The 15,000-nt window shown below is 35.2% G+C and overlaps 1 long non-coding RNA gene across 1 annotated transcript in view; it reads left to right on the plus strand.

Annotated features, from left to right (window-relative positions):
• LOC118768639 overlaps positions 1-12,663 on the plus strand; it is a 14,232-nt gene extending 1,569 nt beyond the window's left edge. The window contains exons 2-3 of the long non-coding RNA XR_005004426.1: positions 580-581; positions 12,499-12,663. This is a non-coding gene — a long non-coding RNA (uncharacterized LOC118768639). The remainder of the gene's footprint in view (positions 1-579; positions 582-12,498) is intronic.
• Positions 12,664-15,000: the final 2,337 nt, after the last annotated feature.

The following is a 15,000-nucleotide window of genomic DNA, read 5'->3' on the forward strand; positions in this document are numbered from 1 at the left end:
TCAAATCTATTTGATATTTCATATTTCCTCCCTTAATAATCTCTCTAAACATTATATTATAATCCATTGTACACAACTTGTATTTGCAATTTATTACAAATTACATATTTCAGTTTTATTGTCTTCATTCTAAATTAAATAAAGAATTGGCAGAGGGGAAAAGCAAAGACATACATTTAATGTTAGAACAACCCATGATACGCCTTTCCATGTGGCAAAGTGAAAGTAGACAATGTTTAAATACAGGAAAGCACTTGCGCTTTCAGCCCCGATTTTTTCCCTTTTGTGTTCTACTTTCTATGTTTTACCTACGAATTAATTGCAGACACGGAAGGAATTCGTATTTTGCTAACGACACATCACATAACGACACATTGACATCACCTAAATAATATATTGATATATATCTGCGTGTGTATATTTAAATATATCTACAGGGCGTTCAGGTTAACTTTGACAACACTTCATGCCTCCATTTTTCAGAAACAGTTTTATATTTATTGGTGAAGAATCAACGGCGTTGGAGAGCATAAATATTGTTTTCACATTTTGGCATGAAACCAGCAATTTTTGAGGTAGGAGTAAGTCTCTTACATCGACCCCAGTGCGTAACTGGTACTTATTTAATCGACCTCGAAAGGATGAAAGGCAAAGTCGACCTCGGCGCAATTTGAACTCAGAACGTAGCGGCAGACGAAATACCTATTTCTTTACTACCCACAAGGGGCTAAACACAGAGAAGCCATGCAAGGACAGACAAACGGATTAAGTCGATTATATCGACCCCAGTGCGTAACTGGTACTTATTTAATCGACCCCGAAAGGATGAAAGGCAAAGTCGAACTCGGCGGAATTTGAACTCAGAACGTAACGGCAGACGAAATACCTATTTCTTTACAACCCACAAGGGGCTACACACAGAGGGACAAACAAGGACAGACAAACGGATTAAGTCGATTATATCGACCCCAGTGCATAACAGGTACTTATTTAATCAACCGCGAAAGGATGAAAGGCAAAGTCGACCTCGGCGGAATTTGAACTCAGAACGTAGCGGCAGACGACATACCGCTAAGTAATTCGCCCGACTAGCTAATGATTCTGCCAGCTCGCCGCTTATCTATCTCTTTTACCGGACCATTAACTTGCAGGGTCGTAAACAAACCGGCTCTGTTGTCAGGTAATGGTGGAATAACAAATACAAATACAAACACAAAGACTTACACCCACACTTATATACCACGGGCTTCCACACAGGGGTCGATATAAACGACTTAATCTGTTTGTCTGTCCTTGTTTGTCCCCTCTGTCTGTAGCCCCTTGTGGGCTGTAAAGAAACAGGTAAAAGAGACAGATAGAATAGGTACCAGACTACGAAATAGGTACTACAGTCGATTTGCTCAACTAAGAAAAGAAAACCTTCAAAGCAGTGCCACAACATGGCTGCAGTCCAATGACTAACGAAAGTACAAGATGAACGATATACTAGCGCACATGATAGTTGAATAGTAGATGTACAGTAGTATTTAAGTATGCTAATATTTACGAGACAAATACGCATTAATATGGTATACGATAAATGTGTTAATATTGATAAATACATATACATATTAATGTGTTAATATAACGGCGCGATGGCGGTGTGCAAGACAAGCAAATTAACACTTACGTATCAGTCTGTTGGCTTTCTTACCTACAAACGCATTAAAATAAGCAGCTAGAATACCATCGCAGCTAATGTGATAGTATGGTGGTATTTAAATATCTAAAAAGAAATATTAATGTATGAAGAAACAAAAAGAACGAGTGTTAGTATTCATATATACATAATCACGTGAATGCCTTAATATGGAAAGTGTGCTGCTATCAAAATATACAAAGAAATTTGAATGCGTTAAAGGCTAGAGTATGGCGGTGTCATAGATAGAAAGACATATAACTCATACCGGATGCCCAATAAATCATTTTAATTTTTGATAAAAATTTGATAAAGAATCTAATTGTGTGTGAGTGTGTGTGTGTTTGTTTGTTTTGTGTGTTAGCCTTGTTTGTTTTGTCTGTTTGTATGTGTGTGGATGTAAGTGTGTGAGCGTGTGTGCAGACGTACGTGTGTCGTATGTATGGTGTGTCGTCTGTATGGAGTGTCGTCTGTACGTATGAATGTGTGTGTTTGTGTTTGGCGTTTCTTTGTAGTTTTGTGGTTTCATATTTTGTTTTCTCTTTTCTTTCTTTCTTTTTTGTGTGTGTCTATGTGTGTATGTACGGTATGCATATGTGTGTGTGTATATGTGTGTGTTATGTGTGTGCTGCTTTACTTCTGAGTGTGTAAGTCGTTGATTTATATTTATATATATATACACACACACATACATACATATACATATAAGTGAGTGTGTGCGTGTATATGCATATATATATATACATATACATTTAACAACAAATAATTTTATACGACTATATATATATATATATGCGTGTGTGCATGTGTATGTATATTTGTGTATATACAGGCACATACATAAACGCACTTATTCAAATATATACACCCGTACGCGTGTATGAGACTTCATTATATATATATTTTCTCTTCCTTTAATGTCATGTACCTACTCGTATGTGTATATATATATTATATATTATATATGTCTGTGTACAGACATGTGTATAATCTGTGTGTGTAGTCATACACACACACATATATATATATATAAATATATACATCATACATATGCATATATATATATAGATATAGATATATATATATTATATATATATATATATATATATATATATATATATATATATATCGATGTATTTTTTTGTATATATTTCATATTTTCAAGAAAACAATTTCTTCTGTGATTTATGATTTTGTCTTTTCATTTTATTCATTATTTTTGGGGTATTTTTGTTTTGCTTTTTGTTCTTTTCAGAATTTCTTTTACTCACCTACAAACATTTACCTCCTCCTCTTCTTCTACTTCTTCTTTTTGCTCTTCTTCTTCTTGCTCGTCTTCTTCTCTTTCGTCTTCTTCTTCCTTTTCTTTTTCTTCTATTTCTTCTTCTTCCTTTTCTTCTTCTTCTTCTTGCTCTTGTTCTTGTTCTTGTTCTTCTTCTCTTCTTCTTCTTCATCTTATATTCCTTCTTTTTCTTGCTCTTCTTCTTCTTGCTCGTCTTCTTCTTCTCTTTCGTCTTCTTCTTCCTTTTCTTCTTCTCCTTCTTGCTCTTGTTCTTGTTCTTCTTCTTCTTATTATTATTATTATTATAATTCTTCTTCTTCTTGCTCGTCTTCTTCTTGCTCTTCTCCTTCATCATCATCTTTTTCATTTCCTTCATCTTCTTCTTCTTTCTTCCCTCTACTCCTCTTCTTTTTCCCTCTAATTATCATCCTAAACCTTCTTCTCTCTTTCTCTCTCTCTCTCTCTCTCTCTCACTCCCTCTCTTATTTTCCGTCTCTTTTTTCTTCATTCTTCATTTATATACGACATTTACCTCCCACTGCTATCATTTTTTTTTCTTCATCAAAATCTTCTTCTGTCGCAAAATGCGCGTAGAAGTATGTACATGTGGTTAAATGTTGAGCGGGGCATGGTAGGCGGGATTAGGTGTGAATTTACACTAATAAATAAATGTGTGTGTGTGTGTGTGTGTGTGTGTGTAACTATGAAGTTTGACATGTGAATATATATATACTTATACATATATATGTATATATACGCATGTGTATCTATATATAAATATATATATATATATGTATATAGATAGACAGATAAATCAATAGTGTATTCATATATTATACAGATTATTATATTTGAATGCACAATTGGCTTGTTGTTCCTCTGTGTCTTTCTCATATATATAAATGTGTATATATATATATATATATATATAATATATATATATGGAGGGGGGAGGCAGAGAGGAACAATAAGAGGCACAATATAGTGAAAGTTGTTTTCTGTAAAATTGTTGCTGACTATTTCCGGTTTCGTTTCGGACTCAGAAATCTCATGAAATATTCTTCTTTTGCCTTCCAGAGGAGGTCGTTCTCTTCATTTATTTTATGAAGAGAGATAATTGTAACTCCCCCTTGTGCATAGGATCTCTACATGGTATGAGTCTAAGTGCGGGATGTTTTATTTGATGTCTTTGCACATTTACACGGTTGGTTAGTTTCGCTTTTGTTTCCCCAATATAATGTTCGTTGCATCGTGGCCATGTGATACAATGTCCTGACACAAAACCGTACGGCTCCCCTTCTTGGTTAATTCTCTTCCAAATTAATTTTTCAGCATCTTTCATGATCTGCTCCACTAATTTGATACGTCCGAAATTATTCTCTCTGAGAGAGTTAATTGCAGTGTTACAAGGGTAAACATTGCCTTTACCCTAGTGACGCGTCCCCAAAGTCCATCCCTCCTCGCCGTGGTTGGGACACTGAAAACGGGTAGTGTCAAAGCTATGCCGTCGGGAACTTCGGTTCCTGGTAGGGCCACCCAAGGCGGATTGGTCTGACACCGAGTGGTATTAGGGCCATGACCCGGCAGACGGGGCTCAGGTGAAAATCCTCGGAGTGTCTGTTTCGGCAACCGGCGGTTCCTCGGTCGTTCTGTCCCTGCGTCTGCGGACAATCTGCGGCAAACAGGATGTCTTTACATGCGGGATTGTTGGGGACCGCTTGTGAAATTCATATTCCCACAAAACTTCTTCCACTGCCATGGTTCGAGATGCCTCGAGGGTGGTGGAAGAAGCCGACTCAACCCGCCCAGGGTGAATGTCGCCACAAGTACAAATACAAGTAAGTTACCCTAGTGACAGATCCTTAGAATGCTACAACGCCGATCGTCGGGTGTGACATCTTTCTGTACGGGAACTATGCCATATCCTACTCTGTTAGGTATTTTAAGCCTTTCAGCACCAATTCCTGACGGTCCAAGAGCTTCCCCTACATTCATACTTTGAACTGCTTTCTCGATCATACGGTCGTCTTCTGGAATGGCTGGTTCCTCTGTTGGGTCCAAGTTGGATAGACATTCGTTCTTCCATGTATTATCCGCATTGAAAAAAGTGTTTCAGATTTGTTTCAAATTTTGGCACTAGGCTAACAATTTCGGGAGCAAGGGTAAGTCGATTACATCGACCCCAGAATACAACTGGTACTTATTTTATCAACCCCGAAAGGATCGACCTCGCAGAATTGGAACTCGGATCATAAAGACGGACGAAATACCTATTTCTTTACTACCCACAAGGGGCTAAACACAGAGGGGACAAACAAGGACAGACAAACGGATTAAGTCGATTATATCGACGCCAGTGCGTAACTGGTACTATTTAATCGAGCCCGAAAGGATGAAAGGCAAAGTCGACCTCGGCGGAATTTGAGATCAGAACGTAACGGCAGACGAAATACGGCTACTCATTTTGTCCGATGTGTTAATGATTCTACCAGCTCGCTGCCGTAAGAGCCTTTCATGTTAGCATCGATGCCGCTTTCTTTTCCAAATTACCAAATGCAAGAAAGTCATTATCATAATCACAAAGTGCAACTGTACCCGTTGCTTCTCTCCCACGACATCTCAATTTCCTCTCATACACAACCTTGCAATCTTGGACATGTTTGTCACCAGACCTCAAGCTGGAAAAAAAAGATGTCAACAAACCTCTTACGTTAACAAAGCTCTCACGTTGCGAACTAAAAATGTCGCCGAATTTCCCTTCAAGCTACGTGGAATAATTTTCTGCACAACGCCACTTCTCTGAATATTTCCAGGATTATCTCTTCGCATCTCTGATTGCTGTCTCATTGCTGTTTCCACGAGGATAAAGCCGCCTGTCAATGCATGACAAGAAAAGAAAATAAGAATAACAACAGCTAAAATCCGTTTAATCATCTACATTACTGGGAGGTGTGTGTATGTGTGTGTGCGTGTATATGTGTGTGTGTGGCATGTATTCCTGCGAAGATGTGTATGTATATAAATATATTTTTACATACATGTATATACATATAATATATATATATATTATATATATATATATATATTATATATTATATATTATATATATATATATTATATATATATAATACAATATATATATATCATATATATATTATATATACATAATATATTTATATTTATATATTATATATAGATAGATAGATAGATAGATACATACATACATATAGATATAGATATATACATATATACATATATATACATATACATATACATATATACATATATACACACATATACATACATATATATACATATACACACACACATATATATATATACACATATATAGACAAATGCCTGTGATACATGTTTATGTATACATATATTTATGTGTCCAGGTATGTATCTGTGCAGACAGGTGTGTGTATGTATACGTGTGAGCGTGTGGGGGGGAGGCTCCCGTCTGCGTGCATATGTGCCTATGTGTAATGTGCAATGTGCACGTGTACGTGTGTGTGTGTGCGCTTGTATGTGTTTCCTTGGTGTGTGTTTAATCTGCCGAATCGATCTGTCTGAGATTTATCAAGGAGACCATGTCAATTATCCATCAAAGAATTTCTGGTCAAAGAATTCGCAGATAAATACATGTACAGACATATATGTTGGTACCTGTGTATACAGGCACACATATATATGCATATATATATATATATATAGTATATATATATATATATTATATATATATGCATATATATATATATATATATATATGCATATATATATATATATGCATGTATAAATATTATATATACATACATATATATATATGTGTGTGTATATATATGTATATACGTTTTCGCAAAAAGTTTTTATAGAAATGTATATATCTATATATGTTTATATATATGTATGTGCATATATATAATATATATATATATATATTATATATATATATATAGATAGATAGATAGATAGATAGTAGATAGATAGATAGATAGATAGATAGATAGATAGATAGATAGATAGATAGAGATATACATATTTCTATATATATACATTTATATAAAAAAATTTGCGAAAGCGTATATATATATATATATATATATATATATATATATACATATATACGATAGATAGACAGATAGATATACAGATAGATAGATAGATAGATAGATAGATAGATAGATAGATAGATAGATAGATAGATAGATAGATAGATAGATAGAGATATACATATTTCTATATATACATTTATATAAAAAAATTTGCGAAAGCGTATATATATATATTATATATATATTATATATATATATATAATATATATATAGATAGATAGATAGATATATAGATAGATAGATAGATAGATAGATAGATAGATAGATAGATAGATAGATAGATAGATAGATACATACATACATATTTCTATATATATACATTTATATAAAAAAATTTGCGAAAGCGTATATATATATATATATACATATATACGATAGATAGACAGATAGATATACCGATAGATAGATAGATAGATAGATAGATAGATAGATAGATAGATAGATAGATAGATAGATAGATAGATAGATAGATAGATGCACACAAATTTATGCTTTAATGCTTTGATGAATCTATGCTTTCTCTTCCTCTCTCTCTCTCTCTCTCTATCTCTGCAATATATACATGAATACCATATATATATAGACAGGCATATATATACAGATGCACACACATACACACATATTTATTCATGTTTAGGAGTATACGTATCACTATATGAAAGCACCCAACCATTCATACGCGCGCGCACATACAAATACTTACACCCGTACGCAGAATCAATCACACGAATATATTCAGTTACATATACAGGTATGTATGTTTGTGTGTGTCTTTGTGCGTGTGTGTGTATAGATGAATGTATGTATATGCACGTATGTATATATATTTATATACTTATATACACTTCGATAATTACGCAAAAAATACTATTTGTTTAATATATCGAATATGAAAATGATATATACATGAATACCATACACAGACATATACACACACACTCACGTACATATAAACATATATTTACAGATACACAAACACACACACAAGTACACACAAAGTACACATACACTCGTTCCCACATGTATTCATGTATGCAGGTATGCAAGTATGTATATATGTGTGAGTGTATGTATTTGTGTGTCTAAATCTCAGCAAAAATAATACGTTGTGCTTTCGAATATGAGAATATGTGTGTGCGAATGTGTTGTTCTTGCGAATATGGGAATATGTGTGTGCGAATGTGTTGTGCTTGCGAATATGAGAATATGTGTGTGCGAATGTGTTGTGCTTGCGAATATGAGAATATGTGTGTGCGAATGTGTTGTGCTTTCAAATATGAGAATATGTGTGTGCGAATGTGTTGTTCTTGCGAATATGGGAATATGTGTGTGCGAATGTGTTGTGCTTTCGAATATGAGAATATGTGTGTGCGAATGTGTTGTGCTTGCGAATATGAGAATATGTGTGTGCGAATGTGTTGTGCTTTCGAATATGAGAATATGTGTGTGCGAATGTGTTGTGCTTGCGAATATGAGAATGTGTGTGTGCGAATGTGTTGTGCTTTCGAATATGAGAATATGTGTGTGCGAATGTGTTGTGCTTTCGAATATGAGAATATGTGTGTGCGAATGTGTTGTGCTTTCGAATATGAGAATATGTGTGTGCGAATGTGTTGTGCTTGCGAATATGAGAATGTGTGTGTGCGAATGTGTTGTGCTTTCGAATATGAGAATATTGTGTGTGCGAATGTGGTTGTGCTTTCGAATATGAGAATATGTGTGTTCGAATGTTTTGTGCTTTCGATAGAGAATATGTGTGTGCGAATGTGTTGTGCTTGTGAATATCAGAATATTGTGTGTCGAAATGTGTTGTGCTTGCGAATATGAGAATATGTGTGTGCGAATGTTTTGTGCTTGCGAATATGAGTAGTGTGTTCGAATGTTTTGTGGCTTTCGAATATGAGAATATGTGTGTGCGAATGTGTTGTGCTTGCGAATATGAGAATATGTGTGTGCGAATGTGTTGTGCTTGGCGAATATGAGAATATTGTGTTTCGAATGTGTTGTGCTTGCGAATATGAGAATATGTGTGTGCGAATGTGTTGTGCTTGTGATATCAGAATATGTGTGTGCGAATGTGTTGTGCTTGCGAATATGAGAATATGTTGTGCGAATGTGTTGTGCTTGCGAATATGAGAATATGTGTGTTCGAATGTTTTGTGCTTCGAATATGAGAATATGTGTGTGCGAATGTGTTGTGCTTGCGAATATGAGAATATGTGTGTGCGAATGTGTTTGTCTTTGCGAATATGAGAATATGTGTGCTCGAATATGTTGTGCTTGCGAATATGAGATATGTGTGTGCGAATGTGTTGTGCTTGTGAATATCAGAATAGTGTGTGCGAATGTGTTGTGCTTGCGAATATGAGAATATGTGTGTGCGAATGTGTTGTGCTTGCGAATATGAGAATATGTGTGTTCGAATGTTTTGTGCTTTCGAATATGAGAATATGTGTGTGCGAATGTGTTGTGCTTTCGAATATGAGGATATGTGTGTGCGAATGTGTTGTGCTTGCGAATATGAGAATATGTGTGTGCGAATGTGTTGTGCTTGCGAATATGAGAATATGTGTGTGCGAATGTGTTGTGCTTGTGAATATCAGAATATGTGTGTGCGAATGTGTTGTGCTTGCGAATATGAGAATATGTGTGTGCGAATGTGTTGTGCTTGCGAATATGAGAATATGTGTGTTCGAATGTTTTGTGCTTTCGAATATGAGAATATGTGTGTGCGAATGTGTTGTGCTTGCGAATATGAGAATATGTGTGTGCGAATGTGTTGTGCTTGCGAATATGAGAATATGTGTGTTCGAATGTGTTGTGCTTGCGAATATGAGAATATGTGTGTGCGAATGTGTTGTGCTTTCGAATATGAGAATATGTGTGTTCGAATGTGTTGTGCTTGCGAATATGAGAATATGTGTGTGCGAATGTGTTGTGCTTGCGAATATGAGGATATGTGTGTTCGAATGTGTTGTGCTTGCGAATATGAGAATATGTGTGTGCGAATGTGTTGTGCTTTCGAATATGAGAATATGTGTGTGCGAATGTGTTGTGCTTGCGAATATGAGGATATGTGTGTGCGAATGTGTTGTGCTTTCGAATATGAGAATATGTTTGTTCGAATGTGTTGTGCTTGCGAATAGAGAATATGTGTGTGCGAATGTGTTGTGCTTGCGAATATGAGGATTGTGTGTTCGAATGTGTTGTGGCTTGCGAATAGAGAACATAAGTGTGGGCGAATGTGTTGTGCTTTCGAATATGAGAATATTGTGTGCGAATGTGTTGTGCTTGCGAATATGAGAATGTGTGTGTGCGAATATGTTGTGCTTTCGAATATGAGAATATGTGTGTGCGAATGTGTTGTGCTTGCGAACATCAGATTATGTGTATGCGAATGTGCTGTGATTGCGAATATCAGAATATGTGTATGCGAATGTGTTGTTCTTATAAATATGCGAATATGTGTGTACGAACATGTGCTTGCAGATATGAGAATATGTGTGCTAACATCTCGTGCTTGCGAATATGAGAATATGTGTATGCGAATGTAGTGTACTTGCGAATATGAGAATATGTGTGTGCGAATTTTATTTACTTGCGAATTTGAGAATATGATTTTTGCGAATTGTTTTTGTGTATGTGTATCTTTATATATTTGACAGATATTTGTGTCTGTGTGCTTCTGTGTTTGTATGTTAGTTTGTCTCAATTTGCGTGTGTCTGTGTGTGTATTTGTAGTTTGTTTTTTGTTTGTATGCATTTGTGTATGTATCATTATTTGTGTCTGTGTGTGAAAGAGCGAAGAATATGTGGATGTGAGCATAAATAAATAAATATCCATGTGTATGTGTATGTCTGTATATATATATATATATGTGTGTGTCTGTGTTTATGTGAGTGTGTAATCATATATATGTGTGTGTATACATATAGATACGTTTATATGTATACACATATGTATAAATTGATATGTACATATATATATGTGTGTGCGTGTGTATATATATTACGGTACATTTATATTATATAAAGCATGATATTTGATATGTTTTCTGTAATTTACTAATACGGTATATGTATACACACACACTCACACACACATACAGACATGCACATACACACACACACACACACATATACACAAACACATATATATATGCATTCATTATATTCGTATATGTACAGATATGTGTAGGTATGTACACCTATAAGTGCATACGTGTGTCTGCGTATGTATATATATCGCACCTATCTGTGTGCTTGCGACGTGTTACTCTGGTTTGTGTTTGTACGAGTTTTGTGTATCTGTTTTTATCTCTCCATTTCTATATCTTACGCTCTCTTTCACAATTTCCTTATCAATATATCATGGTTTTCTCTACCAATTAATCACCAAAGAAACTTTTTCTTCGTATCTTTTTCCAACATGATTCTTAATTGATAATAGACCGAGCAGAAAATTCCAGCCAAAGACGAATTCCTCGGTGTTGTTTCGATTCCTAGACGCGTCCATTTTGTAAACTTCTTTCAGCGCAGGCAACGGCTGTGTGTTTGAGAAGCTCGCTTTGCGATCACGTGGACTCGGGTATCAGTACCACTGCAAGGAATTTTGTGCCCCGGGCTGTCCAGTGCCATGTGAGGGAATTTGGTTGACAGAAACTGCGGGGAAGCCGGCGAGCGTGGAAGCGGCGAGCTGGCAGAAACGTTAGAACGCCGGGCGAAATACTTAACGGTATTTCGTCTGCGTTACGTTGTGAGTTCAAATTCCGCCGAGGTCGACTTTGCCTTTCATCCTTTCGGGGTCGATAAATTAAGTACCAGTTACGCACTGGGGTCGATGTAATCGACTTAATACCTATGTCTGTCCTTGTTTGTCCCCTCTGTGTTTAGCCCCTTGTGGGTAATAAAGAAATAGGTATTTCGTCTGCCGCTACGTTCTGAGTTCAAATGCTGCCGAGGTCGATGAATTAAGTACTAATTACGCACTGGTAATAAATGTCTCCTGAAAGAGTCTCAAAACTTCTAGAATGGACCTTATATCTACATACACACACATATATATGGGAGAGAGATAGGGGGGAAAGAGCAAATATTCAGGAGTGAATATTTATATGGATATTATTAGTTATTAACGAGGGCAATATGAATAATTGATAACAGCAATAATAAAATAAGTAGTCACGGCCCTAAATTAGCATTATTATTGGTGGTTTAATGAGGGTTTTAACTCTTATGTCTAGCAGACCGGCACATTCGTGTGCCCTTGCCAGCTTAATTTAATTCGTCCTTAGACGAAAGACACCTATTGTTAATGTCCTGTTATTTGCTTTTGTATTTGTGTAACATTTCTCCGTTTTTTTCCGACCTTGTTTTCGCATACGTTCGCTGCTTTCTTCCAAGGAATCTAATGCTCTTAGCTTAGTTTTTCCTTGTGGCTGGCCAGATTGGAGCAGTCTTGAGCATAACCAGCCGAAACTGAAAACATAATCTAGAACTCGACTGAGGAAAGAAAACTCCGAATGACCCGTCCTTGTTTTTTCTTGTCCTTTTTTTTGTATCATCTGTCTGGATGTTTTGCATTCTTGTCCCATTTTTTATATTCCTTTATATATATTGTTGTATTTAGGAATGGTCATGTTGCCAGTTTAGCCTATAAAAACACACGCACTATATATTTGGTGTTAATTTGCTTCAGCTTTATTTTTTACATTAATCTTAATCTTATTTCGGCCAGAGTTCATCACACTTCTGTGACCTCATATATATATAGTGCGTGTGTTTTTATTGGCTAAACTGGCCACATGACCATTCCTAAATACAACAACATCTGTTTCAACACACGATTTCACATCAAGAATCTTGCAAAGCAAACATATATATATATATATATATATATATACACACGATGGCCTGCAACGCAATTTCCATCTACAAATCTACTCACGAGTCATTGGTCGGCACGAAGTTATAATCATAGCAAACGAAACACTGGCCAAAGATGCCGCGCAGTGAAACTGAACCCAAAACCACACGGCCAAGCCTGCGCACCTGTCAGCCAATAACAAATAACAACTTCGTCATTCAACAAAATGGACGTTTACTCAATGAACTCTTTATTGTTAATTCTTTTTAAAATGTTGTTTTCATGATTTTTTTTCTTTTTCTCAAAATAATTTGATTAAAAAACGTTCGATAAGTCCATTTGCTATAAAGATTCGCCATTGGCAATTGGATTCATCGAATTCTCCTTCTGAATTCTTCAATTGAATAATTGGCGCAGGCGCAGACGATCGCTAGTTTCTATGGGGTTCAGATTGTTTATCTTTTAGCCTTTTACCACCAATCTTTCATTTGTTTCAGTCATTGGACTGCGGCCATGCTGGGGCACCGCGTTGAAATGTTTTTGTCGAACATTATGCTTTTCTTTTTAAAGCTTGATACTTATTTAATTAGTTTCCTTTTTCCGAACAGAGATTTATATGCAGATTTATTCAGCAGTTACTTACTTCTTTTCATTTCTTTGCCTACATGTGTTTCTCCAGCAATTAACTAATGCACACTGCAAAAATGTGCATCTTTATACGCATTTAATTGTTAATTGCCGATTCTTCAGGGTGGAATCGACTTGTAGGTGCAGAAATGTATGTCCTAGCTTTTTAAAACCTTTCTACCCGAATACATTTCCCATTATTGCCTGTCAGATGTATTTTCACCAATTCACTAAGACAAAAATATATTTTGTTACACGTAATAGCCTTCACTTAGTTTCCTTATTCGCCTACCACCCTCTCTCTCTCTCTCTCTCTCTCTCTCTCTTCTCGTTCTCTCTTTCTCTCTCTTTCTCTCTCTCTCTCTCTCTATCTCTCTGAAAAGAGAGAGATACATGCATATACATGCACACTTACAATTGACTACAACAGTTTGTGCGGGAAATCGTGAATCTGTCTTTATCAACACCAACTGAGGGAGCAAAGAGTCGTCGAAACATTATGCTATTATAGTTCTTGGAAATATATGTGAGATAAATAAAGAACTGCTTGTAAAGTATGCATGACCGAAACTCAACTGCGAAGACATCTTAACTGAAAAGTCATCACACATATGTAATGGATAATTCCAACGGAAAGACATCAATTTTAGCTTAGACATTGTAAATTATCCAGAGCTCTTTACTTTCACCTCACAGCATATATCCGTACGATACTTAACAAGACTGGTTAAAAATTGGATAAGAAGGCTATCAACTGATATGAAGAAGCAGATATCATATATGATTAAGTATGTGTGTATGCATATATATATATATATGTACGTATGTATATGTGTATATATATATATACGTATGTATGTATATTAATATATATTACGTATATATATACATATATTGTATATATACATATATATATACATATATATGAATATATATTATGTATATATATATTGTATATATATACAGATAGATAGATAGATAGATAGATAGATAGATATGTATGTATGATTGTATGTATGTTTGTATGTATGTATATATGTATGTATGTATGTATGATTGTATGTATGTGTGTGTGTATGTAGATATGTATGTATGTATGTATGTATGCTTGTATGTATGTATGCATGTATGTATATATATATGTATGTATGTATGTATGTATGTGTGTATGTATGCATGTATGTATGTATGTATGTACGTATGTATGTATGTATATATGTATGTATGTATGCATGCATATATGCATGTATGTATGTATTTACGTAGATATGTATATATATATGTATGTATGTATGAATGTATGTATGTATGTATGTGTGTGTATATATGTATGTATGAATGTATGTATGTATGTATGTATGTATGTATGTATGTATGTATGTATGTATGTATGTATGTATGTATGTATGTATGTATGTATGTATGTATG

This window comes from Octopus sinensis, unplaced genomic scaffold, assembly GCF_006345805.1.
Source record: "Octopus sinensis unplaced genomic scaffold, ASM634580v1 Contig00025, whole genome shotgun sequence".
Classification (NCBI taxonomy): Eukaryota; Metazoa; Mollusca; class Cephalopoda; order Octopoda; family Octopodidae; genus Octopus; species Octopus sinensis.